Genomic DNA, 14571 nt, shown 5'->3' with positions numbered 1-14571 from the left:
TTTAAATAAGTTACTATTAAGTATTTATATAGCGATTACTTTATAGCTATTCTTCTTCTAAATATAAGTAGAACTAATTATGTTAATATACTAAATTAAGTAAGCAGGCTATAATAGTTAGACTTCTTAAGTATTACGACTACCTTACTAATAACTATAATATACTAAACTAGCTATATAGCTAGTAAATAAAGCTTTTAAGCTTCTTACTAAGGTAGAAAGCATAGCGACTAAGAAAAGGCTATAAGAAGCGATTAAATACTATAACTACGAAGAAGAAAGCTATATAGCTTTACGATATCCTAAACCCTTATAAGAACGAGGATCTTATTATAAATACGGCTAGACGGGTTACCTTGTAAGGTAGTATAGCTTAAGGAAATATTATTAATATAAGAAGGCTAAGTACCTTCGGAGGTATTGCCTTAAGCTTTTAATAACGTCTCCGAACGGTATCTTAGTAGCTATAGCAAAGGAGTAAGAAGTAAGTTAAAAGCGCTACTTAAAGATTAGACTATAGCTATGCTTAGGTAGCTATTAGCAACCTAAGAAGGCGTTAGTAGACTTAAGGTTAGAAGTAAACCTAATTAGTATAAATTACTTTTAAGTATATAAATCGTAACTATATATCTACCTTAGCCTTTCGATTATTAACGTTAATAGTAAGTTAATTCCGATATATAAAAGCTATTACTTCTAAATAAAAGCTAGGGATAGTAATAAAGTAGAAGAAAAATAGCTTTACTACTTCGTAATCGTAAAGCTTATATATTACGAGCAGGTCAAGGCAACCAACTATAGCATAAAGCAAAAGCTTCGGTAATAATGACTCCGGCATCATTATCCCCTGTTCTATACTATATAGCTACGCCGGCCAGGCACTAACTAGTTAGGCCGTAACACCATGTCTCCCCTCTAAGAGGCATGTCCCTATGCCGAGGACCAATCGGACATATCGCGGGTATAAGCAAGGAAACTCCAGGCTAGTAGGGAATTAATCTACATAATTGCCTGCCTACGGTCGGGCGTCACAGGGACCAGGGAGGACTGGCGACGTATGGGATTTAAACCTACAACTCTCTACGCGGGGTAGAGTCATCATTATGTTACGAGCAGGTCAAGGCAACCAACTATAGCATAAAGCAAAAGCTTCGGTAATGATGACTCCGGCATCATTATCCCCTGTTCTATACTATATAGCTACGCTAGCTAGGTACTAACTAGTTAGGCTATAACATTATAATGCTAACTTTAATCCTCGGCATCCTATAGCTAGAAGATTTAGACTTAATAATTAGCTAAAAAGCAAAGGCTTAGTATTACTTTCTTTTTAAACGATACCTCGGCTTTATCTTAACTAAGAAAAAGCTATAATAACTCGTAGTCGTAATAATAATATATATTATATATAGCAAGCTTATACTAACGATGCTATTAAAAAGATAAAACGATTTAGATAAAGAGTAATAGAAGGAGTTTTATAGCAAATTCGAAGATCTCTTCTTAGCAGAGAAGGCTACCGAACTACTAGCTTACTCGGCTTATAAATACTATATTAACCTCAAAGAAAGAACTATAACGCTATAAGGTCTTATCTACTTACTATCGGAATAAGAACTTAAGGTTTTATAAGACTATATTACGAAGGCGGAGGTATATAAGTAGATTCGCCTTTTAAGCAGCCTAGCTAAGGCGTTTATTCTCTTTATACTTAAGAAGGGAGGGGAGTTACGACTTTACGTCGACTACTATATACTAAATAAGATTATACGTAAGGATTATATACTACTACTACTTATAAGGGAGATCCTAGACTATCTATCTAGCGTAAAGGTATTTATAAAGCTAGATATTAAAAATACTTATTATTAAGTATATATTTACGAAGGAGATAAGTAGAAGATAGTATTTTATATACGTTATAGATACTACGAATATACTATTATGTCTTTTAGCTTAGTAAACACGCTAGCTACCTTCTAAGTATATATTAATAAAGCCTTAGCAAGATTAGTAGATATTATATATATTATTTACCTTAACGATATCCTTATATATAGCGCTAATCTTACTACTTATAAAAAAGACGTATAATAAGTCTTAGAAAGGCTATAGTAGTAAAGTCTCTATTTAAATAAGGAAAAGTATAAATTTTATAAGTTATAAGTAACCTTCCTAAAGTATATAGTATCGAAGGATAAGGTAGTAATAAAGTAAGAACGTATAGAAGCTATTACGAAATAGCTATTACTAAGTAGTATTAAAGATATATAGACGTTCCTAAGGTTTATAAGATTTTACTAACGCTTTATTAAAAACTACTTAAGGATTACGACGCCCCTTATAAACAAACTACGTAATAATTATAAAAGGTTATTATAACTTAATAACTAGGCAGTATAGGCTTTCGAATAGCTTAAGAAAGCCTTTATAGCCGTGCTTATACTACGATACTTCGACCTAGCTCTACCTACGGTACTATATATAGACGCCTTAGCATTTACTATTAGTATAGTACTAAGCTAGTTATATAAGGGATGCTAATACTTTATAGCTTTCTAATCGCGAAAATTAATAAAGGCGGAAATACGATACGGTACTAGCAATATTAAGCTGCTTGCTATTATCGATAGCCTAAGGAATTAGTAATAATATATAAGATATTTTAAAAATACTATTACTATATAGACTAACTACTTTAACCTTTAGTTCTTAGAAACCAAGAAAAGACTAAACGCGCGATAGCTATACTAACTAAACGACCTAGCAATATTTAATATTAATATTAAATTTAAACTAGGGGTATAAAACCTAGCAGATAGCCTATTAAGGAGACCTAACTATAATAACCGTAACGCCGACATTATAGTAAGAGACTTAGATTAGAAGATATGCTAGTAGCTAGAAAAGGTAGCTAAAAAGTAAGAGCTACTATAGGTTATAGCGGTAACGCGCTCCTAGTAAAGGCAGCTAGAAGAAGGAGTAAGCGATAGTAGAGGGGGGGTAGGCACCCGGCCTCGGCCTGACTTAGAGGAAAAGACTTACCGGGAGGCGTAAGGATAATGTTCGAATATTCGTAGGCGCACATTCAGGGGTCAATCGTGATGTGTATTGTGCTTCTTCTTTTCCTAAGACCTGTCCGTATCCCTTACGCGCCTTCTTCCGGCGTGTTCCCTGTGACTAAGCGCACCTAGCGCGGTCCTCGGCCAAACATTCCTCCTAGCGCCTTCCTGGCATCCTAGGCGCTCTGCGTGTGCATCGCTTCCAGCGCCCCTGGCCTACCACCCTTTTTGACAGATAAACCTTACGTCAGAGACGCGATAGAGTAGTTAGTTAGCTGCTTAAGCCTATTACTAAAGCTATAAGTCGCGAATCGTATATTTTATAAGTAAGTATAAAAGTATATATACTTAAAATAATAAATACTAAACCTTTACTAATAATAAGCTAAATATTAAAACTATAGCGAAAGGATGCTTTCGTAAAAGAATAGTAGTAGGCTAAGAAGTAAGTAAGTAGTATTAATACTAAGGGTAAGTAGAGAAGGAGTAGCTTAGAAGCTTAGCATACCGACTATAAGGGACTTTTATACTACGGAAAGCAAGTCTACGTCCCGAAAGGAGAAGGGATAAGGCGGAAGATACTTAAGGAATACTACGATATACTAATAGTAAGATATCTAAGCATAATAAGAATAATAAAGCTATTATAACAAAGCTACTTCTAAGATAAGATATATAAAGACGTAAAAGCATATATTAATATATATAGTTTGCTAGCAAACGAAAGCCTAATATTATAAGCTATATAGTCTCCTTATACCTTTTCTAATACCTTAACGACTATATATAGAAATTTAATAGATTTTATTACTAGCCTACTTAACTTTATATTACTATTAGGAAGAAAGCCTTACGATACGATACTAATAGTAGTTAACTACTATATAAAGTATAGTATATATATTATAACTATTTCTAAACTTATAACTAATAGACTAGTAAACCTTCTATTTATATATATATTTTCTATTTTTAAGATCTTAGAAGGTATCGTATTAGACTAAAAGTCTTTCTTTATAAGTAAGTTTTAGATATATCTCTACTACCTATTAGCAATTAAGCGCTAGCTTAGTATTATATTTTACTTATAGATAGATAGCTAGACGGAAAGGTAAAACTAGAATATTAAATATTACCTTTACTATTTCTATAGCTATAACTAAGTAGATTAGGTATAGCAGCTATACCTAGCATAATTCGTTTATAATAACGTATAGTACTTATCGATTCGGATAACCTTAAATATAATACTTCTAAGATAGAACCTACCTTTCCTAGGCGATATACTATTAGTAGGGGAACCTAAAGTAGTTAATATCGTAATAGAAGAGAAGACTTAATATTTAAAGATCTAGCAAGCTAAGCTTAAGCTATTCCTAAGCAAGGCTTAAGTATAATAAATACGGATATATAATAGGAAGCGCTTAGTAAAGAACTTTAATATAGGGGACTAAGTATTACTTTCTAGTAAGAACGTTAAATAAAAGTAGCTAAGTAGGAAGTTAGTAAATAAGTAGCTAAGACTATTTCGTATTACTAATATAAGAAGGAATTATAGTCTAGTATATTAGTTAGCTATACTTAAGACTTATAAGATTTATAACGTCTTTCTTATATTATTATTAAAGCTTTTTAAAAGGAGGGACGACTTAGCTATATAATAGTTATTAATTAAAGAAATCGATAGTAAACCCTTATATAAGGTAGAGAAGATCCTAGACTATCGTAGTCTTAAGACGAAACGATAATACTTAATTCGTTAGCAAGAGTATAGTAAGGAGGAAGATACTTAGGAGCCGTAATATTATATTAAAGATAATAAGTTAGTAAGGGAGTATAAGGAATGTAAACGGTAGTAAAAAGATAGAATTTTAAAGCCTAAAGGCTAGAATACTTAAAGGCTGAAAAGCTAGTATATATATAAGCGTCGCGCCTAGATAGTACTTAAAGGAGAAGAAGTAGAGAACGCGCGGAGGAGGTAGTAAAGTAGCTATAAGCTAACCTTATAAGTCCTCCTTACCGTCTTCTTCGAAAGGTAGCTTTAAGAGAGGAGATTTAGCCTTAGACTTATTATTAGCGTTAGCCTTAGACTTATTTTTAACTTCTTTTTCTTTTTTAAAAGTATGCTTATAAGAAGTAAGATATTATTAATAGGAATTAATAGGGACGCATTACGAATTGATAGGGACGCATCATCCTTAGGGACGCATCACATTCTAAGGTTGTAATTAGCTAGAAATTTTGGTAACCCACAGGTACAAGTCGGCGAAGGCGGTGAGGCTAGCGTTGCTAACGCCCTACCTTTTCACAGCCATAAGAAGCCTGCCTCCGTTTCATAGACATAAAGCCAGCCCGCCCTACTAGCTTACGTTTCTTAGCTATTCCTCCTATTTAAGATTTGCAAAACTATCTAAACGACTGCTTTTATAAATCTCAAATAGTAAGTCTTTTTCTTCCTTTCTAAGGAAGAATTAGGTTTTATCAAACTAAACTAAAACGGCTTTTATAAATCTTAATTAATTTCTATTTTTATTTCCTCTTATATAATAATAAAGAATACCCTCCTTACCCTTAACGTTTAAGACTCTTATTACTATTACTAAGTAGTTCTTATTAACTCCTCGTCCTACGGATACTTACTTATAATCTTCTTCTATTCGAACGAAGGCTAGTTAATCGGCTAGTACTAAGAGTAGTTACTTAGCTTCGTATCTACTACTAGAAAGAGGTTAGCGCCTAGCTACTAGCTATCTCTTATATAAGCCTTACTAAGGTAATCTTATTACGGCTTCCTAGTAGTCTACTACGCCTACGCCTTGTTACTAATTAGCTAGGTTATTAACTTTATAGTTAGCTATATAATTATCTAGCTAGCTAGCTGCTTAATTAGGTATTATCCCTTAATAATAGGGATAATAAGACTAGCTATATTAAGTTCTTAGGTCTGCTACGGAGGTTTCCTATAATCTTTAGATCAAGGATCTATCGATATAGATCCTAGGAAGAAGACTCCCGCAGCCGCTATCGTAGGTAAACCTTATCCTTTATAAACTATACCCTATCTATAAGTTTAGAATAGATCTTATAGCAGTATAAGATACTATACTCTATAGAGACAGTATAGTCTTCTATATAGTCTCTAAGAAGCGCTAGAAATAGATTTCTACTTGTTAGTAAAGCCTTCTTTACTAGACGGTATTGCTTCGTAATCAAACCAAGATACTGCAATAAGAGTATTATTCGAAGCTCCCTAAGGTACTTAGATCTATTCTTTATAAACTTACGGCTTATAAGGATCTTATCCTATATATAAGCTTGCTTAAAGCAAACCTCTTAATCCTTAAGCATATCTTATATTATATTAACTAAGTAATATAGGTAGCTAAGTCTATTAAGAAGATAGCCTTTAATATTATTATTACTTAATTCCGTCCTTAAGGTTATACGGATGCCGAAGTTTCGGTACTAGCAAATAGAATAACATACCTACTACTCTCTTAATAGTAGATATATTCTATATAAGTAGTTTAGAATAGGCTATTAGTCCTTAAACTTTTTATAAAGGTTTGCTTATGCTTTCCTAAAAGCATCCTCTATCTTAGTAAATAAAACTAACTTCTATATTATAAAAACCCCCCGGTAGCTATATAGCATAGCCTTATCTACTAAAGTATAGATATAAGTATAGTCCTTATTACTAAGTTTAGTATCTAGTTATAAAGCTAGATCGTCTTCTTTAAACTTACTATTACTAAAATAGCTTTAAAGCTACTTCTGCTTAGCTTTAAGTATAACGTTTAAGTTAATATAGTAAATATAAAGCTATTATTATATATTCGGAAAGTATTTATTAAGAGCTGCTTTTATCTATCTATTATAGTCGGTAATAATAATATCTAGTTAGCGAATAAAGTTTTAATTAATAAGTTATAAGATACTTTATAATAAGAACTAAAACCCCTCTAGTCTCTTATTATTAATAAGACTAAATACTATATTAAATACCGATCTAAGATATATTTACCTTATAGCTTAGAAGAGTAGAAGCTTAAAGCGATTAGTATTATAGGTATTATTAAAGCTAATAACCTCGGGGAACCGCTTCTATATCCGGAGAGAGTATAGAAACGTCTAGACAAGCCTAACAAGCCGATTCGGCTTATCATCCGCCTACTTTATAATATAAGGGATCTCCTACTTATCAAAAAGCTTGATTAAAGCTATAGTTAGTATATACTTATTAAGCTTTTCGTAATTAATTCAGGCTCTAGCGTTATAGATATCTTACTAAGTAAAAATAGATTTAGGAAACTACTCCTAAATAATAATACTTATATTATATACCTAAATACTAACTTACCGACTAATAGTCTTAACTATATCCTTAATAAGCTTAGTTAACTTTTTATAAGATAGGTATATAGATAATACTAAGCTAGGGATATAATTATGCTAGCTATATATTAAGTTAGAATGCTAACGTAAAAGCTATTTCCCTTCCTCTATTACTTTAGTAATAATTTGCTATTAGTAATTATACTTCCGAGATACGTAGGCTTAGATACTAATACCTCTACCTTGCTTTAGTAGCCTAAATCGATCGTAACGAAGTATATAGCGAATTATACGTCTTTTACGATAGCATCTATTATACTTTATAATCCTAAATCTATACTCTTTTATAAATTTATTAACTTAGTCGAGGAGGGTTTTAATTATTACTTCTAGTTCGCTAGGGATCGGTAGGTTTAGAATAGTTTCGGGGGTAGGTAATTTCGACCTTTCGCTTATAGTAAGGAATAAAGTACTTAGAGAAGATAATATCGCTATTACTTCTAGGCTTTATCAAGGAGGTAAATAAGGTAGAAGAGGAAGAGACTTGCCGATTAAGGATATATCTAAAAGGTATAGTAAGTAGCCCTAAGCCTTACGATATCGACGAACGCGTTTATATTGTTAGAGGAGAGCACGCGTAAGACGTCGGTTTATCTTAACAACCTCTTAAATAAAGCTTAGAATAGTAGAGAACTAATCTAAAGTAGGTTATAAAGGTTAATTTTTAAGTTATAATACTAATTAGCTTTCTTTTAGTTAACGTTTAGGTAAAATTATATACTATATATATATTATCCCTTTTAGAAAAGAATATAGAAGATATAATTTATCTCCCTAAGGGTTATAGCTTATGTCGGAATCTTACTATAATTATTTAGGTAGAATCTTAAAGATTAGGTTAGGTTAACCTTTACGATCGCTAGCCTTATAGAATTAACTAATAATAGTATTACTACTAACTAAGATAGCATAGCGTTAGCGCTTAGGAGAAGGCAATTGATTATATATACTAAAGCTACTAGGTCGGCGACGCGATTAGGGCTTTGATTAACTTATAAAGGTAGATATCTTAACGTTATAAAGGAGAATAAATTAAATATGTCTAATACGCTTTCGTAGTTATAAAGGGATAGGCTAAGAAGATAAGAAAAATACTTTATTAGATAATAGCAGAATTCGGATATACTAATAATAAAATTTTAAGCTAATCATAACCTTAGAATATAATACGTCCCTAAGGATAATACATCCCTATCAATTCGTAATATATCCCTATCAATTCCCTTATTAATAAGGCATTAGTAAGGAAGTAATTATTAAAGGGGGACTAAATAAGGAATATATAAAGACTATAGCGTTAGATATAGCCTAGAAAGCTAACGATATAACCTTAAAAAAGGTAATATAATGCTTTACGTAAGTAAAGTCGAGGAAAGTTACTTATATAAGGGTAAGGGCGGCGCGCGCAGGACGGGGCATAATAGGGATAGCAAAGGCAAGCAGCGTAAGCATATATTACGGCTAGCTAGTAATAGTAAGGTTTCTACTAATAAAAGTTAAGGCTATGATACTAATAATAGGTCTTGCGTCGTATATAGGTATATCGTATTAGTAGATCGAAGGTTAGGGTAAGGTAATTAGTCTTATACTAAGTAACAAGGTATAGTAATATTATAAACTATAAGCTAAGCTAAAAGTCATCGAGGATAAATTATAAGTTAATTACTAAAAAACTATCTAAAAGGTCTTAAGCAAAGCTTAAGTCTTAATCTATATATAAGTCCTTAATAATCGCGTAATAGATCTTAATAAGCGCTTGTCGCATACGATAAGTACTTATTACTAAGGGTAAGCGCTTACTTCCTTAGCTAGGCGCTTATTATATTATCTTATCTCTATATAATCTATATAATAATTCTTCCTTTTTAAAGTTCCTTTATTACCTTATCCTATATCTTATATATAAATGCCTTATTCTAGCTGCTAACCTAAGTAGGTTTGTTAACCCTTTATTAAGCATAACAAACAGGTCGTAATATTAAGTCTCCCTTAGAAGGTCTAGCCTCTAGACCTAACATAAGTAGGTCATTTTGCTAGATCTATTAGTTTCTATATTTCTCTCTTTCTTTTACTAATAAGATGTTAGAAGAAACTCTTATACGTAGCGCTACTTATTTACGCTATCTTTGCTATATATTTAGAATTATCCGTAAGGGTCGTAACGCTGCTATACCTTATTCCTATTATCGGTTAAATAGCCTTCGTTATCGCTTGCTAGCAAGCTTGTCTATTTATAGTAAGTATATTCGTATAGGTAAGACGAAGCATAATTATAATGCTAAGGAGGATACGATTTATAATCGTAAGTTTATAACTATTCCTTATTCTCGTTAGTATTACTAAAATCTTCTTTAGTTAAAAGATTATTAAATAAATTAAGTTGCTTAGATCGCGAAAAGTAGATATCCGAAGCGTTATTTATAAAAAGAATAAAAGCGTTATAAAAAGCGTAAGCTAACGTAAATAAAGCTTTCGCAAAAGTAGAGCGTATTCGAAAGTAAAAGTAAATATTATTTTTAAAAAGGCAGGATTAGTTAGAAGTCGAGGAGGTAGGTTTTTTTAAGACGGTTGCTATAAATGACCTTTATGCCTTAGGGGTATCTGATATTATTAACTAGTCTAGCGTTAGACTTCCCGATATTTTAGCGTCTTCGGGTTTTAGTATAGCTAGTAGTTAGGTTTTTATAGTTTTTAACTCTTTATTCTTTTAACTATCTTAACTACTAAACGTCTCTTTCGTTATTCCGGTACCTTATATCTTTTTAATACTTTCGTTCTTCCTTAAGCTATATATTTTTCTTCTTCCTAATATTTATATAGTTTTTCTAAAGCATTCTTTAAGTATTTTGCTAGTTCTTATAAATTATCTTTATATCTATAGCCTTTCTATTTAACAAAGTATTTTAGTTAATAGTCTTTTATTATATAATAGTCTAGAACTTTCTCGACTTCGTATTTAGTATCGTTAGTATCTACTTCGATATAGTCGCTTATATATAAACCTTTTAATACTAGTTTAAAAGTAAGATATAGAAGACTAAGTAATATTTTATAGTTTCTAATAGTTTTAACTTATAATTAACTTTAGAAATTCTCTTAATAATTTCGAAAAGTCTTAGTTTCTTAAAGTCGAGTTTATTATTAGGTCGTTTCGTTTTAATATTACGTCTAAGGAGGTAAGCGTTATCTCCTTCCTTAAAGAATAGTCTCTTTATCTTTAAACGGTTTATATATTTTTTTATTTATTATTATACAAATTCTAAGTCTTTTAGTAGGTTTTCTTAGATTTTCTTAAGTTTCTTAATATTTATAATAGCTTTTATTATTACTAAACCTTATCAAGGTTCTCTATATATAGTAAGGTTAAATCTATAGTTAAGAAAGAAAGGTAATTCCTAAGTATTTTCTCCTACCGCGCTGTTATATACGAATTATGCTATAAGTAGTAACTTAACCTAATTATCTTATTTATAATTAATATAGTATCTAAGATATATTTCTAAAATCTAATTAATTCTTTTTATTTATCTATTAGTTTATAGATAGAAAGTAGTACTAAGTTTATATTTCGCTCCTAGTTACGAGATTAAGGATTTTTAAAACTTAGATATAAAGATAGATCCTCTATTAGATACGATTTCCTATAGCAGTCTATATTAGCTAACGATAATTCTAAAGAAGGTATATACTAAATCTTCGGCTATACTTAATTCTAAGTAGGGTATGAAATAAGCGTATTTAGTAAGTCGATCTATTATAACTAATACGCTATTATATTTTACTTTAGTAAGTAGTTTTTTTAATAATAGTAGCTTGATTATAAAGTCTAGTAAAATTAAGTATTATAGTATAAGAGGTATTAGTAGTAGCTATAATTCTCTATATAGTTTATATCTACTAGGCTTGCTTTTAGTATAAACTTTATAATCCTTAATTACTTCGGTTATATCCTTATAAGTAACTTATTTATTATAATATTATCTAATTCTCTTCTAGGTTTTAGTAATACCTTAGTAGCTATATATAAGTATAGTATAGATTTCTATAATCTAGTCGTAAGTTATTCTTCTAATTATGCTAGTCCTAACTCTTTTGCTAATTATTAAGAGTTTCTATGCTAGCATAAGTCCTCCGTCGTATTTTTTAAGGATAACCTAAGTTTCTTCTAAGACCAAGACTATAAAGTCCGGTCGTCGGCTAAGAGCATTAGCTCTACCGTTTTCTAATCCTTTACGATAGATAATTTTAAAGTTAAATTCTAATAGGAATTCTAACTATCGTATTTATCGCTTATTAAGTTCTTTAGATATTATAAAATATGCTAGGTTCTTATAGTCGGTATAGACCTTAACTTAATACTTAGTTTTTAAAAGTTATAGTCTTTATTCCTTAAATACTTTGATAATTACTATAAGTTCTTTATTATAAATTTAGTAATTAAGCCTTAGTCTTAAAAGTTTCCGAAAGTAAAAGGCATATAGGTATAGAATACCGTCTTTATCTCGTTACCTGAGTTATCCTCCTATAGTAGAATCCGAAGCATTAGTTTCTAACTCGAAAAGTTTCTTAAGGTTTAGGATTATAATAATAGGTTTTAAGCTAACATAGTCTTTTACCTTCTAAAATACTTCTTATTATTTTCCTAACTATTCTTATAAAACGTTTTTCTATATAAGCTTAGTAAGGGGTAATATCGTCTTAGAATAGTTTTTAAAAAATCTTTAGTAGAAGTTAATAAATCCTAAGAACGCTAGGATGTTTTTAAGGTTTTCTAGTATAGGCTAATCCCTAATAGCTTTAACCTTGTTTACTAACATCTTGATTTGTCTAGGTATAATAGTAAATCCTAAGAACTCGACTTCTTATTTATAGAAAAAGCTTTTATCTAGTTTTATAAGTAGTTTAGCTACTTCTAATACTTTAAGGATCTAATAGATATATTATTTATATTCTTTAAGTATCTTTAAGAATATAAGTATATCGTTAAGGTAGACGATAACTATCTTATCTAGGTATTCCCTAAGTATATAGTTAATTATAATTTAGAAAGTAGTAAGTACGTTAGTAAGTCTAAACGGCATAACGAAAGTCTTAAATTATCTTCGCCTTATCCTAAAAGCTACTTTCTATTTATCTCCTTTAGCTATTCGGATAAGATTATAAGCTCTTTTAAAGTCTAAGGTAGTAAACTATTAAGCGTTATAAAGTAGGTTTCGTAATTCCGAGATTAAGGGTAATAAGTAGTAGTTTTTAATAGTAATATCGTTTAATTTCCGGTAATCTATATATAGTCGTTTCTTACTATTTTTCTTTAGTATAAAGAGTATTAAGTATCTAGCTAGTAATATCGAAGGTTAGATAAATCCTTTAGCTAGGTTCTTATCTAGCTATTCGTCGAAGGCGTCTATTTCTTCTTAGTTAAGGGGGTAGATTTTATTAAAGGTAGGTTTATAACCTTCCTTAAGTTCGATTTTATAATCGTATCTACTATATTTTAATAGTCTAGTCTCGAGCTTTAATATAAAAAGCTTACTATATATCCTATATTTAATAAGTATCTTCGATAGTAAGTCTTTTATAACTTTGTTAGTAGCTATCGTAGCTAGCATCTTAGTATATATATCTTTCGTTCTAAGGAATAAGCCGGGTCTAGTTCCTTATACTACTAGTAATCCGCGTAAAGGCTTTTATAAGTACTACTTAGGGGCTAGATTATCGTATATAATTAAGCCTTTTCCCTAGTCTATCCGGGGGTTATTCTTTCTTAGCTATAAGATTCTAAGGATAACCTTATATTATCCTATCTTAGTAATATTAAACGTAATATATTCCTAATAGCTATAGTAAATCAAAGGGAGTAGCGCGGTCTCCGAATTAATAATACCTCCGCTATACTTAACTCTTTTCCTTTTTACTATATTTAAAAGGTAGGGGTTCTATTTCTTATCTTATAGTATTTTCTTTTCTTATATTATTTATAAGGATATAAAGTTTCCCTAAGCTCCTAAGTCGATTAAAGCCTTTATAATATAACCTCCTAGGTTTACTATAATCTTAAAATATACGTCGTTTACTATAGTTATATATAGGGACTTTTCCCTAAAGCCTATCTCTTATCCTTCTAAGAATAGCTTTACTTGTTTTTTAACGATTTCTTTCCTTTATATTTATTTTTTCGTAGGATAGCAAGGTCGGGTATTTCTTTAAATAGTCTACTAAGTTATTATAATAGTCTCTATACTCTAGATTTATCCTTGTAATATACCTTATAAATATCCTAAGTATATTCTTCCTACGATATTATTACAGCCTAACTAGTTAGTACCTAGCTAGCATAGCTATATAGTATAGAACAAGGGATAATGATGCCGGAGTCATTATTACTAAAGCTTTTGCTTTATGCTATAGTTGGTTGCCTTGACCTGCTCGTAACATAATGATGACTCTACCCCGCGTAGAGGGTTGTAGGTTTAAATCCCATACGTCGCCAGTCCTCCCTGGTCCCTGTGACGCCCGACCGTAGGCAGGCAATTATGTAGATTAATTCCCTACTAGCCTGGAGTTTCCTTGCTTATACCCGCGATATGTCCGATTGGTCCTCGGCATAGGGACATGCCTCTTAGAGGGGAGACATGGTGTTACGGCCTAACTAGTTAGTGCCTGGCCGGCGTAGCTATATAGTATAAAACAGGGGATAATAATGCCGGAGTTATTATTACCGAAGCTTTTGCTTTATGCTATAGTTGGTTGCCTTAACCTGTTCGTAATAGATATTATCCTACTATATTAGCATCTTATTAAGTACTTATAATTAGGTATAAAGATAGCGATACCTTCCTCTTTTTTATATCTTACTAAATCCTATATAGGTAGTTCGACTTTAGTATAGACTTACGTAATAAGCTTAATACCTTATCTACATAGGTAGAATTTATATTCGTATTTATTAATAATATATAGCTTATAGTTATTAATAATATATTATCCTTAAAATAAGTTATAATATTTCTTAGCTTTTAGGTCGAGGATTAAGTAGTCGTTAGCTTAGATAGAAGATTTAAAATATATATTTTCCTCTTCTTAGCTAGTATCCTAAAGAAATATAGTTATTAAT

The sequence above is a fragment of the Colletotrichum truncatum genome (assembly GCF_014235925.2).
Source record: "Colletotrichum truncatum strain CMES1059 chromosome Unknown Contig_0002, whole genome shotgun sequence".
Taxonomy (NCBI): domain Eukaryota; kingdom Fungi; phylum Ascomycota; class Sordariomycetes; order Glomerellales; family Glomerellaceae; genus Colletotrichum; species Colletotrichum truncatum.
Note: the sequence above shows the minus strand (reverse complement) of the source record.